Here is a 13934-nt window from a genome sequence, read left to right as displayed (position 1 = left end):
GTCCACCGCGCTTGTGAACAACTACGTGAATTTCCAGAAGAGAAACTTCTCTTCCCCACACTTGCAGACTTCCTCCGAGTCCAGGAGCGCTCCAAGCGGCCGCCCGAGCTTCCGCGTCTCGGGACAGGGAAACTGAGGCAGGGCAGGAGCGGCGCGCGCATCTCCGGCCTCGGCGCCCGCCCCAAGGAAGGAACCCAGGATTCCAGAGTTCTTCGCGCTGCGTAGGCTCCTCCGAGGCGCCCTCCCCCCGGTCCGCCCCGCCCAGCTAGGGACAAAGCCCGGAGCCCGCGCCGGGAAGGGGCAGGGCGGCTCCCGCGCGCTCCCCGCTCCCCCGTGGGCGCGAGACTCCGCCCCGCCGCCCCTCCTGAGGGAGCCCGCGCGCGCCCCAACGGCTAGGCTGCCGAGCCGGGCCCGCCCCGAATCCCCATGACGTCACCGGCGGCGGCAGGCCCCGCCCCCGGCCCCGGGCGGCAGGCCGCATGACGTCACCGAGGCCCCACCCCTCCGGAGCGAGTTCGGTCCTGGCGTTCATTTCATTCCTGTCCTCATTCCGAACATTCTTAGCATCGCTCGCGCCGTGCCGCGCCGCCCGAGCCGAGCCGAGCCTCTGCAGCCGCCGCCGCGGCCCCGCCGCCCGCCGCGGGCGCCCACCAAGCACTTTGCAGACTCGCTTCCACCCTGCGGGCCAGTCCGCGCGGCGGGGCCCGGGCTCGGGGCGGCCGCGTCCGGGGACAGGCCATGCAGTGAAGCCCCCCCCACCCCGTCCACCTTTGCCCGGAGCCGCGGGCAGCAGCCCAGTACGTCCAGCCGGCCCCGGGGCAGGAGCGGTGCTAGGTGGGGGGGGGGGGGGTGGCCCAGCCTGGGGACCGGGAGCCAGGCTCCGAGCTGAAGGCGGGGGAAGCGGCGCCGAAGTTTGCCTCGGACTCGCCGGGCGCTGCGGCAGCTCCCTTCGCCGAGGTAAGTTGGCGCGCGGGGCTGATGCTGGGTGCGGGGGGCGCGCGGGGCGCCGGGGGCTGGGGGCCCGTGGCGTACGGCACGGGCCGCTCTCTCTCTCCGGACTCTGCTTTGTGTGCGGCGGGCGGGTGGGCACGCGGAGGGCCGGGGCCGGGCCCCTGCGCCCGCCTCCCCGCGCCCCTTCAAGGTGAGCGGCCGGGCGCCGCCGCGGGAGTTGCCGGGACGCCAAGTTGGGCCGCGCGCTGCGGAGCCCGCGCGGCAACAGGCGGCCCTGGAGGCGCCAGGCCGGCCGCGCCCCCCGCGCCCCCCTCTCGCGCCCGTCTGCCTGCCAGCGCGCACACGCACACACCCTCGGGCAGTTTCCACGTTTTTCTCGGGGAAGTCAGAAGTTAGAGCGAGCGCGGGCTGGGAGAGCCGCCGGCGCCTCTAGGGAGCCCGAAGCCGGCCCGATCCCCCCACCGCGCCTCCCCAGCCGCCCCAGGCGCCTGGGCCCCCCGAGGCCGGCCTGGGGGCTGCGCCGACTTGTGCTGCTGGCGGGGTTTCGCTCCTTCTTCTCAAAGATGAAAGGAGGCACGGTCGTCTTTGCCGCTTCTCCAGGACTGTTGCTGCCGCCGCCGCTGCTTCATTGCACATTCAAGTGGAAAATTTTCAGGAGTCAGCAGAAACATTGTGTCCAAAAAAGACTGAGTCGCAGTTACCACCAAACCCTGGAGGAGACTCTCCCTGGAAAACTTCCCTTCGGTAGGAAATACTGGGGGATTCGTTTGTTTATTGGAAGAGAAATGATCCCCAGGAGGGGAGAAAATCAGGGTGCATTTCTGCTCTTTGTTCGTAGCAGGAACATGTTTTGTTCTAAAGTCCAGAGGCCCGCTTTAAAGAAAGTACAACTTCTATGAGTTTCCTTTTTTTCTTTTTCTTTTAATGTGTTTTTATTTTTTTTTAAACCGAAGCAACATTTTAAATGAGTTGGAAACAGTGGAGGGGCTCACACCTCCCTTCTTTTTCTCCCACGAAAATAAATAAAATCCAGATCATAATATTCTTCGCTTTTTAATTGTCTTTTTAAAGATTTATTTAAAGTTGAATGTCACTGTATAAAAATATTTATGAAACAATGAAATACCAGCCACCAGCATTTCTCAGGAGGCTTGTTAACTTCTCAGAAGCAAGTGGCTGCCTGTGATTTGCAGAAATGAAAATTGACCTCAGTAAGCACTGGAAACTTAGAGACAGATGATGTTCCAGGAGCGGGTAATGTAAAAAGGCCGTGTTTTAAAAACAGTGCTTTGGAGGAAGCCCAGGTCCTGGCACAGAAAGGTCTGCAAAACCTATCAGATTTCAAAATATTATAGTTTAAAAAATATATGTATTAAAAATGCTACAGATATTGCAAATGAGTAGAACACTGTCAGTTCTGGACAACCACGTGTTTCTTCCTCCCTACCCTTTGCCTTGATTGTTTCTGGAAGTTTAGGTGGTCTGATGCTTGGGGTGTGCTGGGTGCCTGCAGGTGGTTACCTGAATAGACAGATCCCTTCAGGAAGAAGTGATCCCGCTGCGTTGTCCGAGCAGGGAGTGAGCTCTGTTCTCTAAAGCTTGCAGTGAATTTTGGCTGGTGTTTTATGCATGGGGGCTTGTCTGCCAGGGTACTGTGAGGTGGTTTGGGGAACAGACCTCAGGCTGTGCCAAGTGCTTCATCCTTTCACTATTGGATTTGTGCCTTTCTGTAAATAGCAGGATCTTTGAGCCCCAAGTACATCTGAATGCTTGTAAGGGCCAGACTTAGATCCAACTTTGGTAAGAATCTTTCCTTTTTAGATGGAAATAGTAGAATCAATTACAAAGTGACTCAGGAAAGACAAATGGATTAGTTGAACCTTTGTCAACAGTGAGGTTTTGAATTGTTGATTGTTTTTTAGGGGAAAGGCTTATTTTTCTAATCTCACTATTCCCATAAATGGTCACAGATATTTTTGTTTAGTATTTCTTTCTATGTGCAATTCTGTGTTGGACTCTCAGGTTTCAGATTTTAAACAGAGTTTACAATTCTTTTATTTGTTGTTGATGTAAAAGAATGAGCTGATAAGCTGCATCCATTACTGGTTCTTGCCGATGGTATAAAAATGCCCATGTAGACCATTTTATTTTTACGTTAATGATTAAGTATTATTTGATTTGCAGTTTTAGGAGAATATCAGCTACCTTTCCTTCCTCCCTTCCTTCCTTCTCTCTTTCTTTCTCTCTTTTCTTTCTCTCTCTCTCTTTTTACAAGTTTGAAATAAAACCAGTGTGACACTTTGCCTTGACAGTAAGAGTAAAAAACTATTAAAGGAAAGAATTTTTGTGTAGATTTCTCCTCTGTGTGATGTTTTATAAAGTAACAAATAGAACTCCATCCAGGAAACATGCCTGAGAGAGATTATTGGGGGATTTTTTTCTTCTTCTTTTCCCAAAACATAAACCAGGACTCACCGTGGCATATACTTAATGAAATTTAATTTAAAGAAGGAGGACACGCTAACTTAGTTTGAGCCAGACTGAACTGAATTTCTCACCAAGAGGTGCTTCCTGGCATTGTGGTGCTGTGTGTGCCTAGGCCCCAGCAGCAAATCAATTATATGTAAGGGCTGCTGGTGGTAGGGGGTTGGGGGGCAGCCTGGGGAAAGTCAGCTTCCTCCTTTCTTCTTCTCTGCCCCTCCCCCTCTTTTGCTTTATATAGAAAGAATTCTATATTCACATACTCAACTTTGGACACTGGTACCCCCACTTTTTTTTTTGGAAAAAGGACAAGTCATAAGGAAAAAAATGTTCGGGTTTTTTGCTGCTTGAGTTTCAGTCATTTATGAACAATTTTGAATTTTGTTGGCTCTGACGATACAGGACAGCAAGTATAAGAGGGTATTTCTTAATGCGAAAATTTGGTGGAATATACTTGTATTGATATGGGGATCTAGATCATATTTGTTGTCACATTTTCAGTAGAAAAATGTGACAGTTCGACAGTTCGAGAATGTAGATCCCAAATGTTAGATAGGCCTTTGGAGGAATGAGCTGTGCTGTTAACAATATTTTAAGGTTTCTTGCTTCTGAAATGGATTGACCTGTCATATATGGCGGTGGGACAAGAGTTTGTGCATCTGTGGGGTTACTCGTCTCTCTAATCTCTTGTGTTATTATGTGTTAATTGTGAGCATAATTATACTGCCTGCAAATGATAATTGTAGTGTCTTATCACTCCAAAGGTTGGTGCAAATAACTGTGTGTATGATCCCATGTATGTAAAATGACCGTGCTCACATACAGACAGTAGGTAGATAACACTTTTAAGCTTGTATTTTAGGCATTTTATCTTGTTTCCAATAAAGAGATTGCGAAAGGAGAGAAAAATATTGTGGATTGAAAGCTGTGCTTAGAAGTTGGATCTGTTTAGTGATAAAACTTTTTGGTTTTTTTCCAAAGACTGAAGAATACTGGCCCGAGCAAGTGTCCAGCTTTCTCTGTAGAATTGCAAGGAAATCAGAGCCCACCTTTTTGTTGATAAATGCGGGCATTACAGCTTCCTCTTTCGAGTTCAGAGACTGGAACTGCAGAGTGCTAATGGCCTACTTCTGAACTCGGCAAGAAAAGTATATTGTAAGCTTTGACAGACTCAGGCTGTGCTGCTGGGCTATTGGGGACTGACCGATGACTGGAGTAATCTCTTACAGCTGCGCGGCGCTTTTTCTTATTTTATCTGTAGAAGCCACAGATTACACTGTGGTGTTTAAGTTAGATCCCAAGTCAGGTTTGAACAGTATCAGTGATATATTTTATTTTCTTGTTCACGAAGGTGATAAAATCAAGTAATTCAGGTCCATCCTAAGCACTTAATGTTTCAGTATTTAGTATTTTTGACAAATACTAATTTCGACCCCCTTGTATCGGAATTACTGAATACTTCTGAAATCAGGGAAGTTTGGGGCCTTTCCTCTTCTGGGGTAGTTTGTGGAATGCTAGAATATTTGGATCTAAATACTTGGAGTGTTTTTTTCTTGTTTTTTTTTAAAATTTTTGTTTATTTTTTGGCTGTGTTGGGTTTTTGTTGCTGCGCGAGGGCTTTCTCTAGTTGCGGGGAGCAGGGCTACTCTCCGTTGCGGTGCGCTGGCTTCTCATTGCAGTGGCTTCTCTTGTTGTGGAGCACGGGCTCCAGGTGCGCGGGCTCAGTAGTTGCCGCACGTGGGCTCAGTAGTTGCGGCTCATTGGCTCTAGAGCGCAGGCTCAGTAGTTTTGGCACACGGGCTTAGTTGCTCCACGGCATGTGGGATCTTCCTGGACGAGGGCTTGAACCCGTGTCCCCTGCATTGTCCCGTGGATTCTTAACCTCTGTGCCACCAGAGAAGCCCATTTGGAGTGTTTCTGCATGGGTTTTTATAATTTGTTTCAAAGCTGTGGGCAGTTGAGAGTTTTCAATGTGTAAGATTGTCATCATAAGCTTCCTCGACACTCTCCCTTGTTTGAACTCAGAGTGGAAATCCAACCATTTCTTCAGATACATTCGGGCTTTGTAGTGGTGCAGCATAAGAGAATTTTGAAATGTGTATTTATTTTAGTCAAAGCAAATGGGTTTTCAGGAGTGTTTCTTACTGGGTGGGTCGCTTTCAGCTCTTAAGTTCTCCTTTTGTCCACTGGCTTTTTGCATGGTTGGGAGGATTCTCTGAAAATACTTTCCATAGTCTGGGAGTCCTGCCTGGCTAACTGTGAAACCACTGGTCTCTCTTCTGATTGGATAAGGGGTGGGGGGAGTTCCTAAGAGGCCGTCTTTTCTACTTTTGTGGCAGGCCCAGGGAGGAAGGCTCTATCCTGGCTGTATTTTGCCGCTAACCCCCCAGTATTAACTATCCTGATGCAATGCTTCCTGCCCTTTTCACGTTAGTTTTTAAGGCTGTGTCCTAGGATTTCATTAATGGTTTTAGTATGAGGAGCAGAGCCCAGCATTGGAAAAGGGGTTTAAAAGAAAAAGCCAGTTTATTGATGAACAAGTTAAGCACCACCATTGTCTCCATTGGGAAGTTCTGGTTGCTTTGAGGCATCTGACAGGTTTAGATGTACGTGTAAAGTGACTGAAACATTATTGGCGGGGGTAGATACAACAATGGCGAGTGCTGTTGTTTTTACATATAAACTGAAAAACTGCTGCTAATGGTGGGAAATGTTAATTATGTGAGAACATATTGAACTTATATTCTCTGGCATGAACTTTTAAAAGAAATGCATGAACTGTGCTGCTTTTTTATAAGCACAGCTTTCTAATTATCATAATTCAGTTCAGCTCTGCTCTTGGATGGAGTTCAAGTGCAATCTCAATTTAACTTGAAAGGAGGTTTTTTTTTTTATTTTAACTGAGAATGTTTAAGAAAATTTGAAAAGTTCATCCAAGAATGTTGTCTGCTTAGGTGTGGTTAATTGGGGGGATGAAATGAGTGGCTTTCTGTAATAGTTAATTAGATCTGAATATTAGGATAGAGGCTTTTTTTTTTTTTTGCTTTGTACTGTATCCAAACCTGCATCTTGTGCTTTTTTTCATAACCAGATGCTATGTGTTGTTGAGTTCTCTTTGAAAACCAGTGTCTTTTCCCTGATAGTAAACTAAATAGATATTCTGTTACCATCAATGATATAATCTCTGCAAAGATAGGAACCTGTTTTGAGAGAGTAGAAAGAAAGAAATGCAGAAATCTTATGAATTCATTTGCCAAAAATCACTGTTAATCTTTTATACCACCCAAGACTTTAGAATGTGATATCCTTATGTGGTCATACTTAATGGCATTTTGTAAAGGGAGTCATCTTTGACAGCATTCATTCCAGTGTCCTTTACATTTTCTGTGACCTTAGTGTCTTTTCAAAAAAAAAGAAAAAGTTAGTGAAGCCCAGGTGCCAAATCCTCTGTGGAATCAGTTTTAATTGGAAGAAAGAACATCTTCAGCTGGACCTTCCGACTTTCGTCCAGTCTGACTTCTGCTAAAATGCAGACTTCTGCCCGAGGAAACCAAATGACTTCATTTGCTCTGGCACTTGAGAGTCCGAATTCACTTCCCTGGTGGTGAAATAAAAGGAGCCAAGTGTTTTAAATAGCCACTCCCCGAGGCCCGCCTGCCCGAGTGTTTTGAGAAAAGCGCATTGTCTGCTTGCAGCTCTAGCTGGGAGCTGGCCTGGCTCGCCCTTCCCCCAACCAGACAGCTCCGTTTCTGAAGTTGACATCTGGTTTTCTCTCTGTTCACCTGATGTATACCACACACGTGCACACATGCGGCGTGCACGCATGTGTCCTGCAGGTAACACAGGTCTTTGACATTGAATGTGTGTATGTTTCAAGTCACTCCTGGGATAGGGGGAGGCTCACAGCTAATAGCACAAAATAAAATGTAAACATAGTAGCCATCCCACATGCCGCTGCTGCTGGGTTTCTGTCCAATGGTGCTTTCTGGGTAGGCGTGCCTATTGTTGTGGCAGCAACAGGCGGCAGAAGTTGGGGCACCATATGGCGGATGTGGGCCTCAGATAAGCTGTCTGGTAATTTAGCTCATCAATAGCATTTTGATATGCTTCATTTTCAGATCACCCATCACTGTGGCTGGGGCTATCTTGGGGGCTGATTCCGAAACCATTGAAACCTCTGGGAGCCGATGCTTCCTTTGGTGGAATCTCTTTCAGCCCTTTCTCCTTTTCATTTCAAAGCTTTTGGGAGACAATGGTGGTTGGTAAGAGTTAGAAAGAGCTATATCAGCTGAGGGAACCTTCAACCCCGTCTTGAAATCTGGAATGCTTAGAAGACCTCATCAGGTATTTCCATTGACAGAAAAGCAGAAAACAAGCTATTTAATAGCGTTTCATACTGGCAGAGCCAAGAAATTCCCATAATTCAAAATTTGCTTTTGTTCTAAATACTGGGAGGATAAGACCAATATGGTTCTTATTTTGACAAAATGTTTCTAGTTTTGTTGTGCATTAAAAATACCTCCCTAATTTTTTTCCACCTTTCATCAAGTGCAAAAATGATTAATATCTATGTAACTGAAAATCAGAGGAAGTATTATCTGTGATTCGGAGGCAAAAAGCAGCTTCCTTTATGACTAGGAATTCTTAGAGAGGGAAATGCTCCTAGAACATCTCTACTCAGATGTTCAGTGAAGCTGAAGCAAAACTAAAATCTCTGCCACTGGTGAATCGACTGGGGGACTCCTGCCTTGAGTTGCTGGGGCCATTTCAGGGATTCTGCACATAGTAGGTGGATTAGTGGAAATTTCATCATGTGCATGCCCAGGTGCTTATCAGCCATATGAATCTCATTCAGCAAACATTTGTGTCCCTGATGTGTGCCAGGCACTGGGGAAGCCAGGGTAAGACTGTCTGTCCCTTTCCCCACCCAGCCTCTCTGCACATTCTCAGTCTCCTTTCCAGGCCTCCCGCCTTTTGAATTTGGGGTTTCTAATTCTTGCTACACAGATCTGTTTACATGGCTAATGCAGGATGGTTCTGACGCAAACCCAGGGCAGCCTCTTTGCACGCCTGTCCTAGAGAGTCTCTGCCTCACCAGCGATTCCCGCCTGAGCAGGTGCATCACAGCCTCCATGGAGCTTTCCACAGACTGGGCATCAGCCCTGGAACCTTAGGAGGGCTGGGATAGGTGTAGTGTTTCTGTATTTCTAAGAGACCCCAGAGTGGTGTCCACCTCTGATTGGGAATTATTACTCTAGGTATTCTAACTTTTATCCTCAGATGGAATCAGGCTAAATTTGCCTCCTAACTCTAGATTTTTCCTGTATCTGTGAGGTGATGTACCTAAGAGCATATACTGACTGTTTATGGAATTCACTAAGATCTTTTTGGTTGGTTTTAAAGATATGGCTACACAAAAATGCGCAGGAGAAGCAATACAATGAGCAGAACCGCCTTCTCCGTGCTCAGCACACATCTGTTATCCCTTGGGAAGGTAGCAGTTGTTTCCAGATGTGATTATAGAGGTGAGCCTCAGGCTCCCTGGCAAGGAGTTTGAGGACTAATTCTTGCCTGGCTGTTTGCAGAGGTAGTTTTCATTTTTGAGTAGTGGGGATGTTCATAGCGGGTCTCACGTGGTGCACCTTGATATTGCAGAGTGAGGGCATAGGAAGGGTGATCGTGACAACATCGCAGAGGTGAGCATGGTTTTGCTGCTGATAAACCATACTCGGCTTTTTATTCTTTCCTTTCTTCTCTCTTCCTTCCACCTTAGGCACTTTGAAATCTAGGGGCTCCCAGTTTTGCCTGGAACTGTTACATTGAAACATTTTCAGGGGTTACTGTGTGCCAGGGATTTGGTGATCAGCCAAGGGTGGTCAGTGAATGGCCATCAGTAAAACACCCCTGCAGAGTTTCCAATTTAGCAAGGGAAACAGGCATGTGAAGAGATTAAAGAGATCATCACAATCCAGTGGGGAAGCTGTGTTTTTCATATTTCATGAGTTCCAAGGTGCAGTTTTTTTCCCCCATATTTGAACATTTCGAAATTAGGATGTGTCCTGCAATCATGGCTGGCCAGGTGGTGGTCATGACCCATGATGTGGTTGCGTACACTCATCACAGCCTGCAGAACAAATGCAGTGGAGAGGAAGAAAATTCCAGCGTCAGTCGCTAAGCATTCCTAAGAATGTATGTATTTGATGTCGCCAGTGCTCTCATTGACACAGAGGGCAGTACTGTGTGGAAAAGCATGGATGTTGATCTCTCTGAGAAGTTGTTTTAGTATATCTTACCCACTTTTGTTTGCTCATATAGTTTCCTTTTTATATCTGCATAAGATTGACATATGATAAAGTTTCAATATTTATAAAATACAGTCTCTAAGTGATAAGGCTGTGCTCTGGCAACGTGTTTTGCAACAGTATTTCTTAGAAATAAAGTCATACTGCATTTAACAATCACTGGTGTCTTAGAGTTGATGAAATGTTGATGAAATATGTTTGCATCTCTTTCCAAAAGGATCTGGGAGATTATACATCATTGATGGGTTGCTTTGAGGGAGTGGATTGGGAAGGGGAGGGGCTTTCATTTTTACACATTTGTAGTTTTCAGGAACATACATTTTCTTAGGTAATATCAGAATAAAGGGGAAAAAAGAAATCCAGTGGGGTAAGTGCTCATGATATATCCAAAGAGTTGTGTTTCCCAGTGGTGGAGACTAAAGAAACCTTTGTAGAGGAAGTGATGTTGGAATTGGGCCTTGAAGGGAAAGCGTTTTTGTTTTTTTTTTAATTTTATTTTTTTGACCAGATGCCGTTTTGGGATTAGAGTGGGACTAAGTTGTTAAATAAACAAACAAACATCTCCCCCACCCCCTAAATACTCTCCAGAGTAATGAACTCAACCCTAAAATACTAATAAAGAAGTTTCCTTGCCAGTCGTGAGCCGGTATAGATCTAAAACTTGACTATGAACAGTTAATGAAAGAAGCAAAAGGGAGGGTGGGGTCTGGTTGTGGGGAGCTGGAAGCTTCCTGATTCTGGTTTGGAAAAAGGCAGGATAATAACATAGGTTTAAAAGCACAGGTTTGGAGTCGGACACACCTCAGTGCGACTCTTGGCGCAGCCACACTTGTTCTGTACCCTTGGACAAATTACTTCCTCTCTGAGCCTCCGTGTCCCCATCTGTACATTTTCATAGAATGCCTCCTGTGTGCCCGGCACATAATACATGCTCAGCAAACAGCAGCTTCATGTGCTATCTTGTACACCAGGTCTCCCTGGAGTTCCTGCCAGGTCAGCCTGGACGTTGACTCTCGAAGAACACCCGAGGCTGAAGCAGTTGCTAAGAAGAGCCAGACTTATGGTCTCGGGCGAATGATTGAAATCCAGGAGAGGTGAGGCGTCCCGTAAAGTCCTAGACCATTTATCTCTTTGAACCATCCCTGATTCATAAAGTAGAGGAAATCCATCAGTAAATACGCAATATCTGAGGTCATTCCTTGCCAAATGGTAATACCAGTTAAATGGGAATGCTTCCAAAGATGGGTAGCATGGTGCACCTATATCCACTCGAAAGGAAATGTCTTCCTTAGGTTCTTGCTTGGAAGCCACTCTCCCAACTTTGGGATTGGGTTCTGAAAGTTCTTTTCCAAGGTGTTTGTATGGAACTCATCTTTTCATAGAGAAGCTATGCTCAAGGCCCTGGACCTGTTGGTAAAGCCATTATTGAGGAATCCCTGCTGGAGTTCTGAGGGCATCAACTCTGGGTGTGAGAGAACAAGAGGCAGAGAGGTACCTCCCCATACCTTTGCTGGCCTAATCGCACCTCTTAACCTGTTTAGAGGCAGACTGCTTAACTTCTCTGTGCCCTCAGTTTCCTCATCTGGAAAATGGGCTGGTGTGTTACCCACCTTGAAGGGCTGTGATAATAATGTAGATAAGAGCTAGCTCAGTAGGCTAGAGCTGCAGGTGTGACTGCTGTTAAGACTTATCCTATTCCTCCAAGTACTCCAAGCTCTGGAGTTAAATCTCTGCCCCTCTCATCAGATTCCTTTCTCTGGGCCTTAAATATAATTCAAATAATAATTCACACTCATGTGTGAATGGCAGACCATCCCTCTGCCAGTATATTTGCCTATTTTAAGAGAATGTTTGTTAGTCCCAGGTGAGTGTCTAAGTTGGGTTAGTACTAAGGTACTTCCTGGGCAGATGAGCTGAATACTTTCTGGATGCTGGTGGGTAGAAACCTGTGTTTTCAAAGCCAGAGGCCCTAGGCTGGTCATGCTCCACTTGACACCCAGGTACACTTCAGGGTGTGTCCATGTCCCCGTGTTTTCAGAGCGGGGCCACTCCCAGTGACTGGTTTGAGCAGTTAAGACTGCTTTGTGTGAGCCTAGGCTGAGGACCACCTGCATTTTTGCTCATGTCTTCTTAACCGGGGTATATAGAACTGTGTGTTAATCTGGTTTCCTAGTTTAAATTAAAAATTGAGGTTAAAAATTGTTAAGAGAGATGAGGAGACTAGTTGGGAAATAAAGGCTTTTAGAGGCAGGCAGACTGATAGTTGAAGAGGGGAGAAAGGTAGATTAAAAAAAATGGTTTACAACCTGTGAATCTACTAAAAGTCACTGAATTATACTTTTAAAAGGGTATGTGAATTATATCTCATAGAAAAAGATGGAGCACGGTACTCCCAGCACTCCTCACACGGTGGTACATTTGTTTTGCTGGTCAAGTGATTTAAGATTGATATTCAGAGCAATGACCTAATAATAAGGGTTTACATCTCTGCTAGTTTACTGGTTTTAGTGCGGAGCCTAAAGGTATCCATTAGAAGTATCTACAGTGGAAGGTGTTTTTACTTAAGAAAGAATAACTTCAGTAATGTGGGATGACTTGCTCCTTAATGATAAACGTTGACTATGTTAACCGCCCCGTATGGCTTACACTTTAAACAGCCTGTGGACTAAATCATAAAAGATAAATAAACTAGGAGATCACGAGGGAGGGAGACCTGGAAGGCACGTGAGGCCACAAGTTAAGTATCGAATCTGATTTAAGTTGATTTAAGATGGTGAAAAGTTGAACCCAGCATAGGTTAATTTATACCTCCGAGTTTCAGGTTCTACTCTGCCCATTTTCTTCTTTTTTCTTTTTGTAAAACATCGCTATTGGAGTATAATTGCTTCACAATGGTATGTTAGTTTCTGCTGTATAACAAAGTGAATCAGCTGTACATATACATATATCCCCATATGTCCTCCCTCTGGCATCTCCCCTCCCCCCTGCCCATTTTTTTCTTAATTTTAACTTTTAATTTATTGCTGGGTCCTCCCACCAGATGCACACTGTCTTCCTCATAATAACTGTTTGTGGTAGTTTTTATCCACTTGTATTTCTAAAGGATTGTTCTCTACCATTCCTTGTGGCTGTGTAACTTCTGGCCTGGTGCAGTCCTGGTTTGGGCTGCTTGTGGCGCAGCCCTTAATCGCGCCCTCTTTTACTGTCAAAATGTCCCAGTTTGGAAGATAAGTGATATGGTCATCCTACGAATAGGAACTGTTGAGGAAACTGGCTGACTCTCTAATTAAGCAGAATAGAGAGAAAAATCTCAAGCAGGGGACTTTTGAGGTACCCTGATATTGAGCTCATAACAGTGTTATTCTTGCAGCATCCCAGGCTGTTTCTGAGCTTCAATAGAGGGGAGTTTCAGAGAACAACTTTTCCTATAAACCTGTGCTAGTTTCAACCAAATTGTTTCAAACCCTCTGCTATTCTGTGGATCAATTCATAACGAATTAAAAAAAGTGTCTCATCATTCATGGGAATGATTCAGCACTGGTTCATTTCCTTTCGGACTTGCAAAGTTCAATTTAGAAGTTTTTCCCAGTGGAATTCTGAAAGCTTTGTACTGTGTGAAATCTGGGGATTTCAGATTACAGATTTTAAAACCTGTAGTTTTGGCTCTCTTGACATTCTTAGTTTCAAACTTGCTTATCTTTGTTGTTTGGGAGACTGTAATGATGTCCTATGATGTGCCGAAATACATTGGACCCGGACCCAGTATCCACAGGGGATTGGTTCCAGGACCTCTGCAGATACCCAAATCCTCGGATGCTCAAGTCCCTTATGTAAAACGGTGTAGTTATTTGTATGTAATTTACACACATCCTCCAGTATACTTTAAATTATCTGTATAGATTACTTATAATACCTAATACAATGTAAATGCCACGTGAATAGTTGTAAATACGGTGTAAATACTAAATGTTAATAGATACCAGCTTGTGGCATATTCACGTTTTGGTTTTTTTGACTTTCCTGGAAATTTTTTTTTTTCTCAGATAGTTTCGATTCGAGGTTGGTTGAATGTGGATTTGGAACCTGTGGATACAGAGGGAAAATGGAGTGGAATCTTAGAAATTTAAGAAATTTTAGTACTTTGCCTAAAACCAAAAATAATTGTAATGACACTGCTCAATTCCAGGTGGTTCTCTTAAC

The 13934-nt window shown here is 45.3% G+C and overlaps 1 protein-coding gene across 6 annotated transcripts in view; it reads left to right on the top strand.

Moving 5' to 3' along the window:
- The first annotated feature begins 553 nt into the window (after positions 1 to 553).
- Positions 554 to 13934, top strand: part of TEAD1 (TEA domain transcription factor 1) — a 262078-nt gene continuing 248697 nt past the window's right edge. The window contains exons 1-2 of one of the 6 annotated variants that reach the window (XM_027115353.1): positions 617 to 957; positions 10706 to 10828. The gene's annotated coding sequence lies outside the window, so the exon portion shown is untranslated. Of the gene's footprint in view, positions 958 to 1613; positions 1696 to 10705; positions 10829 to 13934 lie in introns of those variants that run through there. The other 5 variants (XM_027115355.1, XM_027115345.1, XM_027115351.1 and 2 more) reach the window with 5 other exon arrangements.

Source organism: Aethalodelphis obliquidens, unplaced genomic scaffold (genome assembly GCF_003676395.1).
Source record: "Aethalodelphis obliquidens isolate GAN/ISIS:26980383/991018 unplaced genomic scaffold, ASM367639v1 scaffold14, whole genome shotgun sequence".
NCBI lineage: Eukaryota > Metazoa > Chordata > Mammalia > Artiodactyla > Delphinidae > Aethalodelphis > Aethalodelphis obliquidens.
Note: the sequence above shows the minus strand (reverse complement) of the source record. Positions and strands in the feature narration are given on the sequence as shown.